At 39.3% G+C, this 24,066-nt stretch overlaps 1 protein-coding gene across 1 annotated transcript in view; it reads right to left on the bottom strand.

The window, feature by feature from the left end:
* Positions 1 to 24,066, bottom strand: part of POC1B (POC1 centriolar protein B) — a 93,434-nt gene that overhangs the window by 6,415 nt on the left and 62,953 nt on the right. The window lies entirely within an intron of this gene.

Raw genomic sequence — 24,066 nt, 5'->3', positions numbered from 1 at the left:
GTTCGCAGCAGCTTTACTCACAATAGTCAAAAGGTGGAAACAACACAAATACCTACCAACAGATAACCGTGGAAACAAAATGTGGTACGTAGATACAGTAGAGGACTTAGCAGGAACTTGGATACTTTTGAATATGTTAACCACCTGTATACAGATTTTATTACTGTTCTCACAGATAGAAACCAAACGCTCCAGATAACCAAGACAGCCTTTTTCACACGGGTCACGACATACCTCCGTATGTACATGCAAATATCACTAGTGATGCTGTAGAATGGTTCCGGCCATCCATGGGAAAAGGCCTCAAGCTAATTAAACAACCATCTTTGAACTCCAGGGCTTTGCAGTCAGGGTAGTTAGTGAAGAAAGGGTAACAGGAAATGGACAAAGGAAAGATTTAAGACCCTTAGTCTAAGCCATAAAAGATCTCAATACAGCCTTAATAATGGTCTTCTTGTTTGGGACCAGCAACAAACAAATGACTATCATATGACATGTGGAGGTGAATGAAAAACAGCCCAGGGTATGGGCAGAGAGAGGGGAAAAGTACGAGGTCTCCATCCCACATCCCGCAACATCAGCCAACTGACGTTGGCTCTTCCTGTTTCTCAGAAGTATTGGAATCTAGAAATTAGCAGATTCTTTCCCACCAACCAACTCTGAGTTTGCATCCTGCTTGTACAGGAAAAGGGAGAGCTGCATGGCTTGGGGAAGCTTCCACGCACTCATTTATGAAATTTAAAAAAAAGTTGAGAAGGGAAAAAATACGTTTAGGATTCTGGGCTATCGGAAGTCCAGCAAGTGAGGCTGCCATCCACACCGCTCCCAGTGCACCCGGGCCCTCTCCTGCCTCCAAGCTGCTACTGCTCTCCCTGGGAAATGCCTACCAAACACCGACAACACGCCAAGCATCTACCGGTGTTAAATATGAGCATGGGGCAAGGCCCGCTCTCGAAGATTCTGCAGTGGCCAGAGAATTAAGAGAGAGCAAGGCCCAGAACGCCGCGGTGCTCGGCTCGTCACTGCAGTGCAGAACGCAAGAGAGCCAGGAGCACACCCAGGACCGTAAGACTGCAAAACAGCGATGCTTTGGTGCTCCATAAAAGGAAGCAATCACACCACGTCCCCTTAGCTCCTACTTGACTCGCCGACACTTGAAGTACAGTGAGGTAAGAATCATTCACTCATTCACTGGTTTAGCCAACGAAGGCCTCCTATGCTGGGCATGAAAGCTACAGCAAAGAGCAAGAGGAAGTGGTAACTTCCTTTGTGGAGCTTATGGTTCTCTGAGAAACCACTTCATCCAGAAGGATGGTAGGGCAATCGCCACCCCTAAGCTTTCCTTGGCTAGGCCCCTGGTTGGCCATCTCAAAGATGGGAAATGCAGCCTCACCAAGGGCATGAATAAATCTGAGTGGCTGAGAAACCCTATGTCTACAGCTACAGGTCAAAAGGCTTGACTCTCCCTTTGAACATACAAAATAAAATAAGAGATAAAGAGTTGACTGATGCCAACAACTTTGATAGTCCTGAGAGCTAGATACGAAACCTCTGACATTCTGGGGACAACGGACTCTTTTTTTTTTTTTTAAGATTTTTTTTTTAAATTTTTTTGACAGAGAGAGAGACAAAGAGAACACAAGCAGGGGGAGAGGCAGAGGGAGAAGCAGGCTTCCCACTGAGCAGGGAGCCTGATGTGGGACTCAATCCCAGGATCGTGGGATCATGACCTGAGCTGAAGGCAGACGCTTAACCGACTGAGCCACCCAGGCGCACCAGGACAACTGACTCTTAACAGATTGTTTAGATGCCATGGAAAAATTAATGCGTAATTTTTCATTTGTCACTTACATTAGAGAATGAATTTCTTCGATTTTTTAAAAGATTTTACCTATTCATTTGACAGAGAGAGAGAGAGAGAGCGAGCATGCATGAGCAGGGGCAGAGGGAGAGGGAGAAGCAGACTCCCCGCTGAGGAGGGAGCCTGACACGGGGCTCAATCCCAGGACCCCGAGATCACAACCTGAGCAAAGGCAGACACTCAACTGACTGAGCCACCCAGGTGCCCTGAGAATGAATTTTTTAAATACATTAATAGAAAGTGAAAATCGTGGCATTTGCAAGCAAATTTTTATCAGGAAATTAACCATTCAACAATGCAATCAAGGTCCACACATTTAAACTATTACTATTTATATAATTAACAATGGAACATTCAAGATACTGTGCTGCTCTATTACCCATAGAAGTTCATGCATTATCTTTATTCCCTTCCTTCCTCTCCCCTTCTTTCCTGCTCCTCCTCCCCTCCCACCCACTCCCTGTCTGGGCCAGCAAGCCAGAACTAATCACCGGTGCCCCTCTGTGCTCGTCAGCCATCATGCTTGCCAACAGTAGAGCACTGTCATTTTCTGTTATATTTGTGTTTACATGTCTATATTCCCAACTAGTTTGTGAGAGAGTCTCCTGAGGGCAGGAGCCATCACTTTACCATCTTTTTTCCTCAGGCGTCCAGCACAGTGCATGAGACACTGATAGGGCTCACCAGTTACTGAGCTGAGTTCACGGATTCTAATTCACTGAATTCACTGTCCTGTATCAGTTGAGCCATCAACAAAATGGAAATATTAATAATTTGACAGTATTTGGAGACAAGTTAAAGCCCAAAGTTAAGCCAATACCATTCTCTACTAAAAATTACTGTCTGAAGTCCCTCCTATGAGAGAGCAATGGAAGCATTTACCACATAACTGCAAATCTGCAGATCACTTCTTGATTTTTATTCACCATTCCCCCTCCAGCATATTTGATGGTTTCTGATGGCCGAGCATAAAGACTTTCTGCAATAGTAGGCATTTCACATGTAAAGATAATCAAAGACTTGGACTTCAGATGTATCTTTAATAAATGGGTTAAAATAAGTCAGTTTTGGCTTATAACTAATGTTTTTAGTCTTGGTTTAATTCTGTAAGTAGAGAACAAAACAGGCAAAAGTCAGAAAAATCTATCCAAAAGTGGTTTTGACCCCTCCAGCTAAAGTGAGTTTCCCATCACTGAAAATTCTAAAATAGACATGGGATGGTCACTTGTTGGGGATATTATGAAAAATATACAAACATCAGGTCAGGAAATTCAACTGAATGCCCTTCAAAGTCCTTTCCATTCCGGATATTCTGAGATTTTCAAATCACTACACACACACACACACACACACACACACTTATGAAATGCCTCCTTGAAATAGACTAGGATAACAAAGAATATCTTTTGCCTGGATAAAAATAAAGGTAAATATTTTTCAAATAAAGAATGGATTATTTATTTTCAATAACATTTAGAATATGAATTTGAAACTTCAATAATCTCTATATGGAATCTAAAATAATGAAGACATAACACTCATTCAAACGACTTCTTTTAGTTTAGCACCTACATGTCAGAAAAATTCCAAACATCAGAGATACAGAACTGTATTCGTTTCCTACTGCTGCCATAACAAATTACAAGTTTAGTTGCTTAAAACAACACACACTTATGAACTTAAAGCTCGGGAGGTCAGAAGTCCAAGACAGGTTTTACAGAGCTAAAACCACAGCCAGCAGAGCTGTGTTCCTCCTGGAGACTCTCAGGGAGAGTCTGTTCCTTGCCTTTTCCAGCTTCTAGAAGCCCCCGCCTTCCTTGGCTCATGACCCCATCACTTTAATCTCTGCTTCCATTGTCATACGCCTTCTCTAATTCCCGGGGCCTGCCTCCTTCCCTTACAGGGACCCTAGTGATTCTACTGCATCCACCCCGATAATCCAGGATAATCTCCCCAACACAAGATCCTTAACTTTATCACATTTGCAAAGTCCCTTTTGCCATGCAAGAAAACATGTTCACACATTCTGGGAATGGGGACATGGACATCTTTAAAGGACCATTAGGCTGCCTACTACAAGGAATGAATAAATAAGAGAGATCCTGTGGACACGGCGTTATACTCAAGTGGGTGAAACAGGAAAATAAATATACAGATATGTGATGTAATGTCAGGTAATGACGAGTTATGAAGAAAAATAAAGCTGGGTAACATGTTATATTATGATATAGCTTCGTTGATGATGTATTTTTTTTTTAAATGGGGAAGGTAGAAAATAAATTTTAAGCACGTTAAGTTTGAGATACCCATTAGACTTCCAAAGGGAAATGTCATGAATGCCATTGGAAGTATATGACTCTAGATTTCTGTAGAGAAGTTGTGGAGAGTTATCTGAATATATATATATATATATATATATATATATATATTCACCAGTTTTTATAAAGGATACAAATGAACAGCCAGATGAAGAGATACATAGAACAAGGTCTGGAAAAGTCCCAAATACAGGAACTTCTGTTGCCTTGCAGTTGGGGAGCTTGGCATGTAAATATTACAGCCATGGGCCTATGATCACTTGGGGGGAGTCAAACAAGAAAAGAGTTGCAAAGACTTCAAAATGCAGGGCACAGCTGTAATAATGGACCACAGAATCTAAGGTAGAAGAGAGGGACACAGACACAGGAGGTGGGCAGTGAAAAGGCAGGCGGCTCAATGGATTGGTGACCCTTCTGGGGTTGATGAATTATCAAAATTGGAGGACTGGAGGAAGTGGTGGCCAAAGGGCAGGAGGCTTTACACTGAGTTTACCATCAGCACAAAGGATTCAGTCATTGAGTTCATCTGAGAATCCTGCTAGAGAGACTATGGCTGTCTTTCAGAAGTGACTCAGTGTGGCTCTATCTTTAGCTCTCTCCTTGAGGCCAAAATCCTGTGTTAACCAAGGAGTGGATGAACCAATCAGGAAAACAGAGAAAGGAGCTATAGACTCACCCGTGTGGGACTGTCAGAGGACCACATCACAAGATTCATTCCCAATTTCTATAATCTTTAGGAAGAAAATCCTGAAGAAGAAAACCACAAGTCTTCTATTTCATCTATCTGCATAGTGTACTGTGTATCCTTGTAAAAACATACCCACCTGCTCAAGTCTTATTGATTTAAAAGGATCTCTGGGATAAAATCAGAGAATGTCATGTGAAATTTGTGTCTCTCACACTACATTGGCTGAGTTGAAAAAGACTTCTGTTTGTCCCTTGGGAGAAATCATACATCTTTTTCTCAAAGAAAGAGCCTTCAGGCTTTAGGGATAAGGTTTTACAGAGGGCTTTGATTTTTCTTCTTCAAACCAAATTGGAAATTTCATTTTTGTCAGAAGACTTGAAAAACACACCCCTATGTAGCTATCAACTATAACATCTGAATGCTTAATCCAGTCCCCTTGGACAAGGCAGATGCCACAACAAATCAACTGTCTTTGTCTTTAATCTTTATTCTCATCTCTAGAGAAGCTTATTAATTTTGAAGCCATGAACAGGTAGGATACAAGTAGGACAAATAAAATCTGTACAAAAATTTCCTTCTGTGTTTCACTTCTTACACGATTAGGCAAAAACAAACTATGACGCTTCACTCTTTGTTCAAAAAAGGTGCACGCATGTATGTATCTAAATTTTGAGGCTTATATTATACAATGATGTATTTCTGAAAGATATTTTATATTCAAGTAAGTATTACATCTTGGAAAAAATGGAAGTTTGACGTGGAAAGCCATATTTGGTTTAGTTTCACCCACATGTCTCAAAAGAGCCATCTGTTCACCTTTCAGAAAGCTGCCCCCTTCTGTGGGCACAACAGCATCACGGGAAATTAATACATGAGTGAATAAGAAATGCAACCTCACTGCAATACTAACGTTTTTGAATGAATCAGGAATCCCTCTCTTTTTATCTAGTAACTTTTTTTAATAAGTTCCAACTATGCTTTAAAACTTTCAATTAAAAGGTATAAGGAATAATAATGCAGCCCTCTCCGCTACCTTAAGAAATAAAGTGTATCCTTTTTTTTTTTTTTTTAAAGATTTTTTGTTTATTTATTTGGCAGAGAAAGATACACAGCGAGAGAGAGAATCCAAGCAGGGGGAGTGGGAGAGGGAGAAGCAGGCTTCCCGCGGAGCAGGGAGCCCGATGTGGGGCTCGATCCCAGGACCCTGGGATCATGACCTGAGCCAAAGGCAGACGCTTAACGACTGAGCCACCCAGGCGCCACCAAGTGTATCTTTTTCTGATCTATCTTCTTTCCTTTGCCTCTTAAAGAACACCATCATTTTGAATGTGGTATCTATCATCCCAATTCACATCCCTTTGCTTTTATCACATCTGTAGATATCCCTAAACAACAGTATTGTTTTTGTGTGTATTAGAACTGCACATAAAATCGTCTTGTAGTATATCCTTGTAGAACTTTTTGTTAATCATCATTTTTAGATTTGTCTATGAGGATGCAGCTATGTCTAGTTCACTTATTTTCACAGCCAAATAGTACTCCATTGATTGACTATTCTACAATTTATATATTCTCTCTACTGTTAACTTGCATTAAATGCTACAATGAGCAGTCTTATAAATGTCTCCTGCATAGAAGTGTGAGAGTTTCTCTAGAATGGAAAAGTTAAGTCAAAGTTTTACCAGATATTGTCCAAAATATTGTCCAGACGTTGTCCAAACTTACTCTTATATGAGCAGAAGGCAATTTCCCCTTTTTCTACAAAATCAGTAATATTTCATTGTGCATTTCAATGATTACTGCTAACTTGGGCATATTTTATGTGTATATTATCATTCTTCTGTAGATTGCCTGTTCAAATCCTTTGTCCACTTTTTAATTGGTCTACCTCTTTTTTCTAATTTATATTTAAGAGTTCTTTATATATTCTAGATACCAGTACTTTGTTGTTTGTCTTCATTTCTATTTTATGGGATTTTCTTTATTCATACAAGTTTTTGTCATAAATGTAGTCAAATTGATCAAACCTTCTTTTGTAATTTATGCATTTCGCATCTTGTTTAAGCAATTCTTGCCTACCAGGAGTGTATAAATATATTCTTCTGTTTTCTTTTAGAGGTTCTGAAGTATTTTCACATTTAAGCCTTTAACTCCCCTGGTATTGATTTTGTTTGTGGCTAAAAGTAAGAAAATAATTATATATTTTTTCCAATTAGCCAGTTGCCCCAGCAACATTTATTGCACAGTCTATTCAGTGACTAATCCATCTTCGTGGGACTGCAAAGCCAGGACTTTCATATACCAGTCATCTATATCTGTGTGGGTCTATGTGCTCCCCACTGTGGACTCTGTCTCTCCCTGTAACAGCACCACATTTAGAGTTTAATGAAACTCCAACCTTCATATTTCTTTAAAATTGTCCTGTTAAGGGGCGCCTGGGTGGCTCAGTCGTTAAGCATCTGCCTTCGGCTCAGGTCATGGTCTCAGGGTCCTGGGATCGAGCCCCACATCGGGCTCCTTGCTCTGCGGGAAGCGTGCTTCTCCCTCTCCCACTCCCCCTGCTTGTGTTCCTGCTCTCGCTCTCTCTCTCTGTCAAATAGATAAATAAAAATCTATAAAAAATATATAAAAAAATAAATAAATAAAATTGCCCTGTTTCTAAAACTGTCTATTTTTGGCCCTTTGCTTTTCCACATGAGCTTTAAAATCAACTTTTTTGGTTTCACTAAAAATCGTACTGGGATGTTTACTGGAATTGCCTTGAATTTATAGATTTATTCAGGAGAACTAACATCTTTATGACATTGAACCACCCTATCTACAAACATGGCATTCTAAAAAACATGGAATATTGTCTAAATTTCATGTTATCCTTACATGAAGGCCTTACCCTCTGTACTTTCTGTATCATTTCAATTTTAGTCAATTGCTTCAAAAGCAAACACATTGCCACCATGTTAGCATTATAATAGTTATGCAGAGCCCAACTTACCCTGATGTTTCAAATTACAATTTTTTCAACTTTATCATGGTGCAAAAGCAATACACATTCAGTAGAAATCATACTTCAAATTTTAAATTCTGATCTTTTCCTGAGCTAGCAATATGCATGGGGTAGGATACTGTCTGGTGACGCTGGGCAGCTCCCAGTCGGCCACACGACCTCAAGGGGAAATCCAATCGATACCCTTTCAACCATGCTGCTTCTCACTTTCAGTATTCAGTAACTCACATGAGATATTCAACAGTTTATTACAAAATAGGCTTTGTGTGGGATGATTTTTGCCTGAATGTAGGCTAATGTGCCCTTAGCACACTTAAGGTAGACAAGGCTAAGCTATGATGTTTGGTAGGTTAGGTGTATTAAATGCAGTATATTGGGATGTAACCTCATTGTAAGTTGTACACAGATAGCCAACCAAATCAACAAGTCAAAGTATATCCTCAAATAACTATCTTCAGTATTTTTGTGAAACACAAAGTTATCATAGAATCAGGGACATTATTTAGAATATATTTTTGGAAAAATTATTTCCTGAGCTTGCTTATTCTCTCAGATAAATAATGCCATTTCTTGGCCTTTCCTACAGGCCCTATTTTCTGTTCCTCGAAACTCTTCAAGTGCCAGATTCAAAAGAAGTGAACTGTGTGTTAAAAATCATGAGATAATTCTTTTAAATTGTACACACAAAGTACATCATGCTTTACTCAACTGAATAAGACTTTAGCTCCCTTGCTGTATTTGTTTTAGTGCTATGAAGAGGCAATTTTAAGACAAGAATTTATCCAATCATTTAACAAAAGCTACATTCAGAAAACTGGCAAGCTTTACAGAACATCTTTCGGAGAGCAAATATTGTATTTATTTATTGTTCTATTCATCATGTAGCATAATGTGAATATTATAGTACAATTAATAATAACTGTGATTGTAACAGTAATATATGTATATATTCACAGCTGGGTTTGAGAACCACCCTTCTATTTATTATTCATTAAATCATTCAAAAAACAGAGAATGAAAGCTTTCTATGAGAATTCAATATACCCAGTGTACATTGTATTAGTTGACTTGAATTTGCATTTGCTAAATAATGAAGTCTTTCCTTATCTTCCCCAAACAGATGAAATTTGCCCCTCATCTAAATCTCTACAAAAATTCAATTTTGCTTAAGGCAATTATCAATTTTTCCTTGCATTTCTGCTATTTGTGACACCATATAATTTTTCTATCCTCTCATATAATATGGTGGCTATATGAATGGGACGTCAAGTCACACAGACCTTTAACCCTGTATCTTTTATGCATTAACTATGTGTCCATGGACAAATTACTTGACCTGTCTAGGCCTTAGAGACGATGGACTCTGAAAAGCAAACTGAGGATTCTAGAGGGGAGGGGGGTGGGAGGATGGGTTAGCCTGGTGATGGGTATTAAAGAGGGCACGTTATGCAGGGAGCACTGGGTGTTATGCACAAACAATGAATCATGGAACACTACATCAAAAACTAATGATGTAATGTATGGTGATTAACAATAAAAATTAAAAAGAAAAGAACATCAAGCTACATTATAAGGTTGTTGTGAGAATGTACGTAAAGAGTTTAATGTATAGTTTGTATTTACTCACCTATCATCATCAGTATCATCATATTATATCCTCCCCCCAATTCCTCTAAAATCTAATTTGCAAGTTTCTAGAAGGGCAGAAGCCACAGCTTACCTTCCTTCACACAGTTGACAACTTGATGAGTAACTCCTATGCATAAGGCACACAAAGTAATTAATAAAATTTGTTGAATTAAAGATATTTCTCTATGCAGTATACTCCAAGTTTTGGTGTTGTTTTTTTTTTTAAATTCTCCTCTTTATATGTCTGGTTTCTCAAATTAGATAATAAACCATATAAGGGCAGGTGGCAGTTCAGCAAATAAATGAATGAACCTTAATAAATAAATGCTAATAGTAAATGAGTAAGTAAATACTGAATATACGTTTAAAATAAAAATCACTGACAAATCCAAAATAAAATATTAAGACATTTTCAGATGTAATTAAAAAAAACACACAAAAAACAAGGTTTCCATTTTCAGGCAGCTGCCTGAAAAATGTATATACTTTTAAAAGACATTTAGTAGACAAAGATCCAACATCTATTAAAAAATTTTGGTCTTGTCATTTTCATAGATAAAAAATGGTTTCCTAATAATAATACAGGAAGCCAATCTAACATCAAGCATTTAAATCTATGAATCCTATGTAAAATATTTAACCCCTTGATGAAGATTATATAACTAGACATAGTTGAAAATTATGGCATAAAGCCTCCAGGAAGAATAGCTTATGAGTAGAATTTCAGTAACAGATATTTCATTATAAATAACTGAAAATATGATGCTATGATAACAGTATACTGTTTGATAGAGATACTATATTTTCCTTTCCAACATTTCTGTGTGTAGAAAGGTGTGTTTCTCCCTTTCTTATTCTGCTGGTGGAAGAAACCCAGAAACCCAGACAATAAAAATAATGACTGCATTTATAAAGAAAGATTTTTTCTTTTTAACCAATTACCATGGGGAAAAATGGTCCAGGAGAAATAACTTACAAATACTGCCACAAAACTCACTTTCTACCCATTGATGTCACTGAGTAAGCATTATTAAGGTCTCCCCTCCTGCCACCATCATGTCTAAGTCAGTCTCCAGAGCCCCAACAGCTGTGGAAGCTCTTCATTGGAGGTTTGAGCTTTGAAACAAAAGATGAGAGTCTGAGGAGCCATTCTGAGCAATGGGGAACACTTATGGACTGTATGGTCATGATAAATCCAAACACCAAGCACTCCAGAGGCTTTGGGTTTGTCACATTATGTCACTGTGGAGGAAGTGGATGCAGCCATGAATGCAAGGCCATACAAGGTGGATGGAAGAGTTGTGGAACCAAAGACGGCTGTCTCAAGAGAAGATTCTCAAAAACATGGTGCCCACTTAACTGTGAAGAAGATTTTTGTCGGTGGCATGAAAGAAGACACTGAAGAACATCATCTAAGAGATTAATTTTTAACAGTATGGGAAAATTGAAGTGACTGACTGTGGCAGTGCAAGAAGAGAGGCTTTGCTTTTGTAACCTTTGATGACCATGACTCTGTAGACAACACTGTCATTCAGAAAGTCCTACTGTGAATGAATGGTCAAAACTGTGAAGTAAGAAAAGCCCTATCTAAGGGAGAGATGGCTAGTGTTTCACCCAGCCAAAGAGGTCGAAGTGGTTTTAGAAACATTGGTGGTGGGGCGCCTGGGTGGCTCAGTCGTTAAGCGTCTGCCTTCGGCTCGGGTCATGATCCCACGATCCTGGGATCGAGCCCCGCATCAGGCTCCCCGCTCAGCGGGAGGCCTGCTTCCCTCTCTCCCACTCCCCCCTGCTTGTGTTCCCTCTCTCGCTGTCTCTCTCTCTCTGTCAAATAAATAAATAAAATCTTTAAAAAAAAAAAAAAAGAAACATTGGTGGTGATCACGGAGGTGGTTTTGGTGGGAATGACAACTTTGGTCATGGAGGAAACTTCAGTAGGTGAGGGGGCTTTGGGGACAGTCAAGGTGATGGTGGTGGTTATGGTGGCAGGGGGGATGGCTTTAATGCATTTGATAATGATGGAAGCAGTTTTGGAGGTGGCACGAGCTACAGTGATTTGGGCATCTACAACAATCAATCTTTAAAATCTGGACCCATGAAAGGAAGATATTTTGGAGGCTGAAGCTCTGGCCCCTATGGTGGTGGAGGCCAATACTTTGCCAAACCATGAAACCAAGGTGGCTACGGTGGTTCCAGCAGCAACAGTAGCTACGGCAGTGGCAGAAAGTTTTAATTACTTCCAGGAAACAAGGCTTAGCAGGAGAGGAGAGCCAGAGAAGTGACAGGGAAGCTACAGGCTACAACAGATTTGTGACCTCAGCCAAGCACAGTGGTGGCAGGGCCTAGCTACTACAAAGAAATGTTTTAGACAATACTCATGTGTATGGGCAAAACACTCATGATTTAATTGTATAACAGGTTATTTTAGTTTCTGTTCTGTGGAAGATGTAAAGCATTCCAAGAAAGGTTTTAATGTAGATTTTCTTTTCTTTTTCTTTTTTTTTTTTTTGGCACCCATGCTGCCAATTGCTAAATGTAATAGTCTGATCATGGCACTGAATAAATGCGTCTTTTTTAAAATGTGCTGTGTAAAGTTAGTCTACTCTGAAGCTATCTTGGTAAACTACCTTAACAGTGTGAAGTTAGAAATCCTTCAAGGTGATACCAGGTTCCATGTGAAATGTATTTGCAACTTGCTTGGGCACTGAAGCCACAGTCTCCAGAAACCTTGGTATAGTTGAACTGACAGTTAATGTGTTGTGACCTGGAGTTCATGGTTAAAAGAACTTTATTTGGTATTTGGTTATTAATATGATTGCTGGCACATCCTATGCAATATATCTAAACTGAATTACAGTATCAGATAAAATTATAGATGGCACTGAAGCTTGTGCATCATCCATTATCATGTGTAATTAATAAACGATTTAATATCCTCTTGGAAAAAAACAAATACTACATAAAATTCAAACATACTTTTCACAGATGCCATGAGTCAAAGAGAATATGAACTAGATTCTCTAATTCTGTAAAAGAGTGGTTAGCAATCATGATAACTTGCGTGCACACACGCGTGAACACACACACGTGCACACACAAAGGAAGAGGCAGGCAGTTCTTAAAGAGGAAGCCGTGCCACCACTAAAACATGTCTGATATTTCCTGCCATCACACATAACCAATTTTATCTGCTTCATATTTCAGTCATAGTATTTACCAGATAACCAGCATTTCTCAAATAAACAGCCTTCTAATGATCCCTCCTGATGAATGGGATGAGATTAATGCTGATCATTGGTTCACCATAATCGCTACAGTATTTACTACGGAGCACAGTTTGGGATCATCCTGTGCAACCTTATGGCTTGGTCAATCAATTAAAGATTCTCAAGTCTCTATGTGGACTGGATGCTCTATCCCAGACTCTATGTCCTATCTTGGGAAACTCTGTACTCAGTAGTTCCAAATTCAAGATCAGTCACCTCCTCTCCATACCCTATGTTACTGCTCTCCATCAAGCACTCCCAGCTTTGTATCTGGATTACTATTGCAAGTGCCCCCTACTTTTCTATGCCTCCAGTCTCACCTCCCTCACCCGTCCTTTATCATATTTTCAGAGTACCTATCTGAAATTCAAATTTGCTTGTCACTCTCCTGCTTAAAATCCTTCACTGGTCGGGGCGCCTGGGTGGCTCAGTTGGTTAAGCAACTGCCTTTAGCTCAGGTCATGATCCCAGGGTCCTGGGATCGAGTCCTGCATCGGGCTCCCTGCTCTGCGGGGAGCCTGCTTCTCCCTCTCCCACTCCCCCTGCTTGTGTTCCCTCTCTCGCTGTGTCTCTCTCTGTCAAATAAATAAATAAAATCCTTAAAAAAAAAAAAAATCCTTCACTGGTCCTCCTGAAATTCTCACGGTGAATTCAAACATCTTCAAATGGCATTCAAGGTCATGCATGATCCAGTTTCATCTCTTCTCTCCTGACTCATCTCTTGCTATCCCTCAACCCTCCCCCCCGCCCCCGCAAATGCTGCAGCCAATCAAGAATGCCCACAGTATTCTGAATTCACCATGCCCTCTTAAGCCTTCTTGACTATGCAGAAACTGAACTCTGTCCTTGCTTCCCATATAATCAGGCAAATTCTTGAAGAATCTGCTCAGGTATCAACCCGTCTGGGAGGTTATTTCTGATTAACTTTCTGTTCCCCACCGTATTTTTCTAGTCTGCACACGTGTATGTGTACACACACATGCACATTCCTTATTTAGCCACTCTGCTCCTGTCCTCCCATAGCAACTTAGGCATATATCCCTATTTCTGGACTTAGTCCCTCATCTGTACATTCTCACCGCTTGCTATATAACAACATTTGGCAAATATATTGAATAAAAGAAAGAATGGTCTATTTTAGCTGTATCTTTTGCTCACCCTTTCCCCCTATACTCACTGTTCAACTCATTTCAAACTGGCTTGCACCTGTATTACTCCATCAAAAAAAGCCCTCAAAATGGTAACCAAAAATCTCTGCCAAATTCATCAAACATTTTTCAGTCCTACTCTCGGCTTTCAGCCATGTTGCTATACACATGCCCTTGAAACACTCCTCTCTTGGCTGCCAGGATGCTACGTGCTCCTATCCATCCCTGGCCTCCAGCCCTCTTTTTCAGTGCCTAGGGCACCCCAACTCCCCTGCAAGATGGTCTTTGCATTCAATGTTCTTTCTGTCTAGCACACTCCAGTACTCCTAACTCTCTCATCTCAACTACTGCTGAAGCTTAGGTCACATTTCTCAAACTTCAATGTACATGTAAACCACTGTGGATCTTATTAAAATGCAGAGTCTAATTCAGTAGGTCTAGGATGGGACTGGAGAATCCGCATTTCTAATAAGGTCCCAGATGATGCTCAAGCAAACTATTCATGGACCACATTTTGAAAAGTAAGGTTTTATTTTTTTATTTTGTGAAGAATTTATTTATTTATTTGAGAGAGAGAGAGAGTCTGAGAGACCACAAGCAGGGGGAGTGGCAGAGGGAGAGGGAGAAGCAGGCTCCCTGCTGAGCAGGGGGCCCACTGCGGGTCTCAATCCCAGGGCCTCGGGCTCACGACCTGAGCTGAAGGCAGATGCTTAACCCACTGAGCCACCCAGGTGACCCTGAATAGCAAGGGGTTTTTATGTTTTTTGTTTTTTTTATTATGTTAATCACCATACATTACATCATTAGTTTTCAATGTAGTGTTCCATGATTCATTGTTTGCGTATAACACCCAGTGCTCCATTCAGTATGTGCCCTCTTTAATACCCATCACCAGGCTAATCCATCCCCCCACCCGCCTCCCCTCTGCTGAGCGAAATAAGTCAATCAGAGAAAGACATGTATCATATGATCTCACTGATATGACAAATTCTTAATCTCAGGAAACAAACTGAGGGTTGCTGAATAGCAAGGTTTTATGTGCCAGTTCAAATGTCCTTCCAGGAGAACTTTCTCTGATTCTACCTTACCCACACACCTAATGAAGTCAAATGTCCCCAATTCTTACTCTCACTGTACCATGTAACTCTCCATGATAGCTTTTGCTTAGATTTATAATCTACGTTCATCCTTCTCCCCAGCCCCCAGTTCCCACCTAAGACCTGGCACATTCCTTTCTGAGAAATGAATGAACAGTGTCCATTGAGCCTTCTCCTAACAGGCCAAATCACACTAACACAACAAGGTTCACCACCCCGAGCTCAGCTCCTACAAAAATCCAGCTGTCTGTGGTTAGTTCTCAGAGGGATGTTCTATTCCTTCCCAAGATTTGCTCATCTGGGGTCTGCTGAGCTATGGCCAGAGAGTAAATGATTCCACATGCACTGGCCTTTTTGTTCATTATAACAAGCGTGGTTGGACATAGTCTCCATGTACCATCTACTAGGTACTCCAGATTCTCTTGGGCCGGGTATATAAGAAACAGAGTTTAGGGCGCCTGGGTGGCTCAGTTGGTTGAGCGACTGCCTTCGGTTCAGGTCATGATCCTGGAGTCCCGGGATCGAGTCCCACATCGGGCTCCCTGCTCAGCAGGGAGTCTGCTTCTCCCTCTGACCCTCCCCCCTCTCATGTGCTCTCTCTCTCTCTCATTCTCTCTCTCAAATAAATAAATAAAATCTTTAAAAAAAAAAAAGAAAGAAACAGAGTTTAACAAGTAAATTCTACTTATTGTGGCCAGATCCAAATCTTCTACCCCGGTGTGAGAAATATTTTGGCACCAGGAGGGAATGAGGCAAGAGGAAAAGACAAGGGCGCCTGGGTGGCTCAGTTGGTTAAGCAACTGCCTTCGGCTCAGGTCATGATCCTGGAGTCCCGGGATCGAGTCCCGCATCGGGCTCCCTGCTCGGCAGGGAGTCTGCTTCTCCCTCTGACCCTCCTCCCTCTCATGCTCTCTGTCTCTCATTCTCTCTCTCGCAAATAAATAAAATCTTAAAAAAAAAAAAAAAAAAAGAGGAAAAGACAAAAACTTTTAGTACACTCTGATTTTTTTCCATTTAAAATTCATTGCCTAGATTCTCATAAAATCTATTCTTTCTTGTGTTTAGGGAAAAAATTGACTAAAAATACTATAGGAAAAATTATATAAGTTAATGGCTGGATACAACAGCTAGAACATTTACATGATGGGGAATATAATGGAAGAGCTTAATTGTGTAAGACCCACGACAGGCAGAAGCAACACCTCTGTTGCCAAGAGAGCTGCCTGGCAGGAGGGCCGAAGTGAACACTAAAAATAAACAAAACATAGTTTGAGATATGAACTCCATGAATGTCATTTCCCTTGACTGATAAATACATAAAAAATAGTCATAAGCACATAGCACAAATAAAAAGATATTAACACTTGATTAAAATACTAACATATCTTTGAGAAAATTGTTGCTCTCTGAATACAAGTTTTAAGTGTGCTTAAGGGAAGAGATCATTTATTTCGAAATTAAAACAATTTTTCCCCTCAATTCTGTTTGGTAAACCTCATAGTATACTCAACTTGAAAAATGGTGATGTATTTTTTTTAATAATAATCTTATTTGTGTGCAATTGTTGATGTCATTTAGTTGTATACCAGAAAGTAACTGTTTTTCCCAGAGGTGAGAGAAAAGGATGTGACCCTCTGATACATTACTGCTCAAAATGTAAACAGCCATAGTTTTATGCATTCATAATTCACAGAACACTTATGTATATAAATGATTTCTTGAAAAAGAAAGAGCCTTTAAAATAGCACTAACATCTTGAATTTTTTTCAGAAATTTTACTGTGTACAGAATTATACAGAAAGTACACAGAATTTTCTAAAAGTACAAATCTGGGAGAGTACAGTGCTTAGTCAAATTTTTCAAATTTTCAACTGATTTTCCAAAGCATACAATTGTCTTCACTTTATCTTAATAATGATTTTCCAGTTTTGTTTAAGATAAGAAATTATTTTAGTTATTTATCATCCCCAAATTTCATTGTTATTCTTGTCCTCAAAATGCATATTTCAGAATTTGGAGTAACATTCCTCAGCATGGTAATTTGCCTGATGCTAGATGTCATTTAGAATTAATTCATTTTACATAGTATTAATTTTGTAGAGAATGGACAAAGTAGGGCACAGATCCATTTTACTGAACCTGCAGTTTCAAACAGAAGTTGTCCAAGTGAACTAGGAAATGTCTTTGAAAGTTCCCACCTATGGGGACAAGGTATAACGTGGAAACACAGCTGTTACATAATGGCTCCCAAAGAGGCGATACCAGCAGAGCCTGAGGAGCAATGAACATGGAAGGACCGGGTCCCTGGGAACTGTAAGTACTCAGAATCTGAGGAATAATAACAGCAATAGAAAAGAAAGGTTGGAGGAGACCACCTGGATTCTGCAAATGGGTATATAGCCTCAAATCAAGAGAAACAAACAAAATATGAGTTTGGGTACACATTCCAGCCTTGCCCACAAGATTTCTAGCCCAGCAAACAGGATATTTACGAAGAAAACATATTTCTGTTTAAAAATAAAAGTCAGTGGATAATAGGATTCACTTTATAAAAATCGCACATAACCAAATCTGATGGAAACTGGTTATCACCTATTCTACAAAGGAAATAAAACCTGCACACACCAGAACTGATAGCAATAACAGCACCAAAGAAACTTTACGCACTCACAATTCTTGCCACAAAGAACATCCTTTCTTCAAAAGCAATGAACAAACAAAAAATGAAAATCCGTAGTAGGATGAGGTTGGGGACCTTGGGGGAGCAGTAAAAGAAAAGTAACCAAAAAGCCCTATCAAGGAGGTAGAGCCATTCTATTATTGTGAAAGAGATTTAAAGATATAATAGCTCAATAACTAGTCTTACCAGGAAGCTATACCCACACAATTAGGCTTGAACAACCTATGATGGGCACACTATATGGCATGCTTCCTGAATAATCAATAAGAGACACTGTGTCTTAAACACAATTCTTTTTGGTGAGGATTCTAATACTAAGTTAAGGATTTGTGCTTGTTAAAGTCTGGTATATGCCGAGGATTTAAGTACTTGGCAAGTAGGAATGGGTAATGTATAAAATCCCAAAGTAGGCTCCACAACCAATTACTTATAAGCACTGACATTAGGGCCTATTTCTCCATATGCTCCCAACCAAGTATTGAGGTCCTCAAAACTTGTCCCCCCATTTCTCCCCAAACGAATATTCATCAGGCTTTTTTGGCTACTATGTTATACTACAGTGAAGAAATATTTACTTAGGATAAGCCCTATTGATAATAAGGAAGCTAAAATTAGGATTCAGAATGACAAGTCATGTGGTGTGGGTAGCTTAACTATTTCGGGAGTGATAGAGTGCAGGGGGGTCAGAGTTTGGGCTCTGAACTTAGTCCCATCTGGGCCCTAGCTCGCCTCAATCACTTCACAGTTGGTGTGACTTTGGGCAAGTTACCTTAACCTCTTTTTTTTTTAAGAATTATTTATTTGAGGTGTGCCTGGGTGGCTCAGTCGTTAAGCGTCTGCCTTCAGCTCAGGTCATGATCCCAGGGTCCTGGGATCGAGCCCCCCATCGGGCTGCCCCCTCAGCAGGAGCCTGCTTCTCCCTCTCCCACTCCCCCTGCTTGTGTTCCCTCTCTCGCTGTGTCTCTCTCTATCAAATAAATAAATAAAATCTTTAAAAAAAAAAAGAATTATTTATTTGAAAGAGTGAGAGAGCACGTGTGCACGCAGGAGCTTGTGAGCAGGGGGAGGGCAGAGGGAGAGGGAGAGAGAGAAAATCTCACGCAGACTCCCTGCTGAGCATAGAACCTGACTTAGGGCTTGATCTGAAGACCCTAAAGTCATGAACTGAACCAAAATCAAGAGTCAGATGCTTGGGCGCCTGGGTGGCTCAGTTGGTTAAGCGACTGCCTTCGGCTCAGGTCATGATCCTGGAGTCCCTGGATCGAGTCCCGCATCGGGCTCCCTGCTCAGCGGGGAGTCTGCTTCTCCCTCTGACCCTTCCCCCTCTCATGTGCTCTCTCTCTCTCATTCTCTCTGTCTCAAATAAATAAATAAAATCTTTAAAAAAAAAAAAAAAGAGTCAGATGCTTAACTGACTGAGCCACCCAGGCGCCCCTGGGCAAGCTACCTTAACCTCTTTAGAGCTAAATTTGTGGAGAGAGTCTATGTGCATCCCTAGTAAGGAGACAAAATGCTTAGTTGTACATAAAAAATGGTGACTATTTTTGTGGAAACCACAGACATGTAAGGAGAATGCTCCTAAACGTGATTCAGTGAAACTTTAAAATACATGTCTATAATACTATATTCCCAGATGAGCAAATACAAGATGGTAAAGTTGGCAATCCTCCTCAAATTATTTTATAAATAAAATGCAACTCCCATCAACATTCCAAAGGAAAGTTTTTGGAGAACTAACAAAATAATTCTAAAGTTCATATGGATATCCAAGAAACATTTGAAGGGAAAATTTGTGCACTATATTTTAATGAAATATTCTGAAGTTACAGTAATTAAAAAGGTATGAAAATAGATCAAGAACAAATAGATCAATAAGACAGAAGATCAAGTCCCCAAACAGATAAAATACGTAAGGATTTAGTTTTAAGAAGGTTCAAATCAGTGAGGAAAGAAACAATACAAATGGAGGATAACTTTGTTAACTATAAATATGTAACTTATAACCAAAATTAATTCATCTAGAATTTCAGGTTTAATTGTCAAAAATAAAATTTAAGGGGTGCCTGGGTGGCTCAATCGGTTCAGCATCTGACTCTTGGTTTCAGCTCAGGTCATGATCTCAGGGTCCTGGGATAGAGCCCAGTGCATCAGGCTCCATGCTCAGTGGGGAGTCTGCTTACCTCCCTCCCTCTGCCCTTCCCCCTCCCCCCCAGCTCCTGCATACACTTTCTCTTTCTCCCTCTGCTTCTCCCCACTTCTCTCTCACATAAATAAATTTAAAAAAAAAAAAAAAAAACTTAAGAAGAGTAGCTAGAGATATATTTGGGGAGTAGGGAAGGACTTTCTTTGCATAAACTCCAAAGAAATCATAAAATTAAAATAATGATACTTTTCAAGAAGTTAATGCAACTAAACCTATCAAAAATCAGAAAGAGAATTCAAGGGGAAATAGCAAAGAAAACTTTGCAGCACATGGCAAAGACCATCATCAACCTTATTAATTAAAATGACTTAAGGATCAATTTTAAAAGGAACAAAATAGAAAAAAATGGGCAAAACACACAAATAGGCAATTTTGAGAAATACAAATGAGCAGAAATTATGAAAACAGTTCAAAGCGCACAACCCCCCCACACACACACCACACACACACACACACACACAAGGTAACTATGGGCGATAATAGATATGTTAATTATTTCAACTGTGGTACTCATTTCACAATGTATTCATATATCAAAACATCACACTGTACACCTTATATACGATGTATCCAATTTTCATTTGTCAAAAATAAACATCTTTAAAGAGCTCACAAGTCACTAAAAAATAAAAACACCTCTTGCTTATTACATTTTGAAAGGCTTTCTAAATTAAACATAATAATTAAATAAGTGTAACACCTGACATATGTTTTAAAATATAGGAAATGGGCACTCTAATTTAGCACTAGTGGGAATCCAAATTCACACGTTATAGACTGAATTTGCCTTACAGTTTTTGGGTTTTTTTTTTTTTTAAAGTTCCTATCCTTTAATTCGGTGATTCCTCTTATAGAATGTTTCTTGGTTCCAAATCCACCCTTCAAAACTCTGTTCTGTGATGCTGAGATCGGGCCTCTGCAAACTATAGCTTTCTCTTGCCAGTGGGTTCCCTTACAGGTTCTGCCAAAAGGAGCCACGATGGGGAGGCCAGAGGTCAGAAGCGACAGAAGAGACTCCTCCCCCTGTTTGATGGCTGCTCTGGTCAGCCTCTTCCCAGCAACAGCCTTGACCCCACAGACACACTAGCACCAGGTGACCAGTGCCCCTTCTCCAAGCCCCTAGCGTCTAACAGCAGCAACCTCTTCCTGGAAGACTATATCTTAAATGTTAACAACAGTTGCCTCCTGGTAATTTTTTTTTCGTGTGTTTTCTCTCCTTATTTTTCTTTCTTCATATAATTAGGAAAGTTGCTGCTTTAAAAACATACACACATTCACACTATACAGTGGTTAAAAGCACGCTCTCTAAAGCTAGATAGAGTTCAAAATCCAGCTTTGTTACTTACTGGCTGGATGACCTTGGGTAAATTTCAAGTGCCCAGGTTAGTATCCAATACATACAAGATGCTCAGAAAGAATTCCACTGAATGGATACACATATTTGTTTCCCTTGATAAAATTAGCAATGTATTGCTTACGATATCCTTTTTTTTCACTTAATAAAAAGATAAACAAAAACTGTATTTAAAAAATAAAAATCATACTTCCCTATGAAGATCTGTAAGTGATTTTTAACTTTCACTTTAAAATAATTTCAAGCCTGTAGAAAAGTTGCAAGAATAATGAAAAGGACTCTCATACACCCTTCATGCAGATTCATGTATTGACATTTTGCCACAACTTCTCTATCATTATCTATTTATCTAATTTTTTTCTGAATCTTTTGAGAGAAGCTATAGACATTATGCCCCTTTACCTCAATTACTATCGTGGGTATTTACTAAGGACAAGACCATTCTCCCATATAACCACAGTATCATTATCAAAATAAGGAAATTCATCATTGATACTACCATCTAATATTCAGCCCATATTACATTTTTGCCAATTGTCTTAATCGTGTCCTGTATAGCAATTTTCCCACTGACCCAGGATCAAATCTGGAATCACACACACTGTACTTAGTTGTTGTTAAATATGGTATGGCTACATAAAATTCCATCCATGGATATACTATACTTCTATTTAACCAATACTCTCGTATAGGACATTTGATTTGTGTCCACCTTTTATTTTAAATCATGCTGGAATAAACATACTTGAATAGAAGTCTTTGTCAGTACATCTTATTATTTTTTTAAGATGACTTAGACTCTTTAGAATGATGATTCAGGATCCAACAGGAAAACAGAAACCACAACAGTTATTTTAACAGAGAGAATCTAATATAGGGAGCTGGTGAAACAGATTTGGAAGTCTGTAAAGGCTGAAAGGGAGCACGGAGGTAAGAAGAAATAGTAAATGCATGAAACAACTACCTCAGTAGCACTGGAGGACCAAAGGAAGTATGTTGGATTACTGGACACCAGGCACTTAGAGGCCCCTAGCTGACTTGAGATGGTTTGTTCAGAGGAGAGAAGAGGAATGTTCATTAAAAAGACATTCTGAAAAGGAAGAGGAAATGCCTGGCATTCCTTCTCCATCCCCCCTTCAACTTAGAACAAACAAGTTAACTTGTATGTGCTTTAGTAAAATAATCCAAACAAACAGGCGAAAAGTAAAAGAATTTTGCCACCATAAGCACTGAAACCCAGCAAAATTCTGTAATGATTTGGAAAGCAATTTGAAATGTATTTGTAATATAAAAACCGGGCTTTGTAGTGGCCATAATTATCTCATGCAAAGAGAAAACGCTATAGGAATTAGTTTTTTAAAAAGTCAAGTTACACCAAAACATTCTTCAACTGTAAAAATCCATTTGAAATGTAAATAATAGGAGTTGGTTGGTTGGTTCAAAGCAACAGAGTTTTATCTACGTTTGAGAATGTATGATTGTGCACACAGTATGGTACCTTCTACTGATGCCTACTTCAGAAAGCAAAAGAAAGGAAACGGAAAGACACAGTAGGAACTAGACAAGGACCAGCACTGGCCTTAATAGCCAGGTCACTGATTATAGGGGTTTTGATCTCTCTGAAGCCCTAACATATTTTACAAATCCTGATTTCATGAAGTGCAAAGAAATGACTGAAAATTCCTATTAGCAGGTTGTTGACTACTTCCACCAAATAATTAACTGTCACGTGGCTAAAGAGATGAGCAAAGCCAACTAGCTTTACCGTGTATGCAGCACCAAATAACTCAAAACCAGACGGGTAGAGACAGACAGAACAGCTGAAAGCTGAGTTCCCGGTTTTCCACGAAACTGACAGACCCACATGCGGTGTTTAGCTCCACAGTGAACCACTCTCTGGGTCAGCAGCAGGAAGCTCATTCCCGACTGACAGTCCAAGAGATAGGCACTTTTCAGAGTGCTAGTGGAGTAATTTCCTGTGTGAAAAGCTCACTGCTGTTCTTGCATTCCTCAGGGTGCATTTCTTCTCATCTCGGAGGATGTTGCTCTTCCACAGGAAGAGGAAGGAACCAGTTGTTACTGGATGTGTGGGCGGAGAGAGTGGTGGGGCATTTTCGGCATGCCTCAAGCTCAGCTGTGGGAACCCGGGGTGCAGCTGAGATTCCCAGGCCTGGGACCCTGGGTAGTACTGCAGCAGTTAGGGGTCACGGCTTATAAAGACAGTATCTCAGGAAGCTGGAAGGCAGAAATAATACCTGGAACTCCAACACCTCCAGTTCCCAGAAATGTGCTAATTTTCTAAAGGAAATTCTAAAAAAGTACCCTGTTGGGCTCCCAAATAGCGTATTTTATAAAATCTTTTTGTAAAGAGTCTCCTTTTTTTTTTCTTTTGTACATTTCATAAAGAAGAGTTTAAGTCCTAAATCATTTTTGTTGAAATGTCATTTGTATAACATTTTTTGGTAAAAGGAAACACTCATTTACGTAAGCTTTTTTTCTCTGTGACCTTGAAACTGCGAATGAAACTCAAATTAGTACATTTTTCAGTATAGCTAAGTCAAACACTTGGAATTTATGATCATTATTTTTATTAAAAAGTACATTTTATTTGAAGGAAAAAAAGAAAGCCTCTGACCCACACTATTAATCTTTTTCTAGTTGTACTTTCTTAGTAAATTTTACAGATTACCAGAACTGTGTCTTCTAAAAAAAAAAAAAGGAGGACAGATAGAAAGAAAGAGAGAAAGAAAGATAGGAAAAGAAAGAAAGAAAGAAAGAAAGAAAGAAAGAAAGAAAGAAAGAAAGAAAGAAAGAAAGAAAG

Source organism: Mirounga leonina, unplaced genomic scaffold (assembly GCF_011800145.1).
Source record: "Mirounga leonina isolate KUSES-001 unplaced genomic scaffold, KU_Mleo_1.0 Mir_418, whole genome shotgun sequence".
NCBI lineage: Eukaryota > Metazoa > Chordata > Mammalia > Carnivora > Phocidae > Mirounga > Mirounga leonina.
This window is presented reverse-complemented; position numbering and strand designations above follow the sequence as displayed.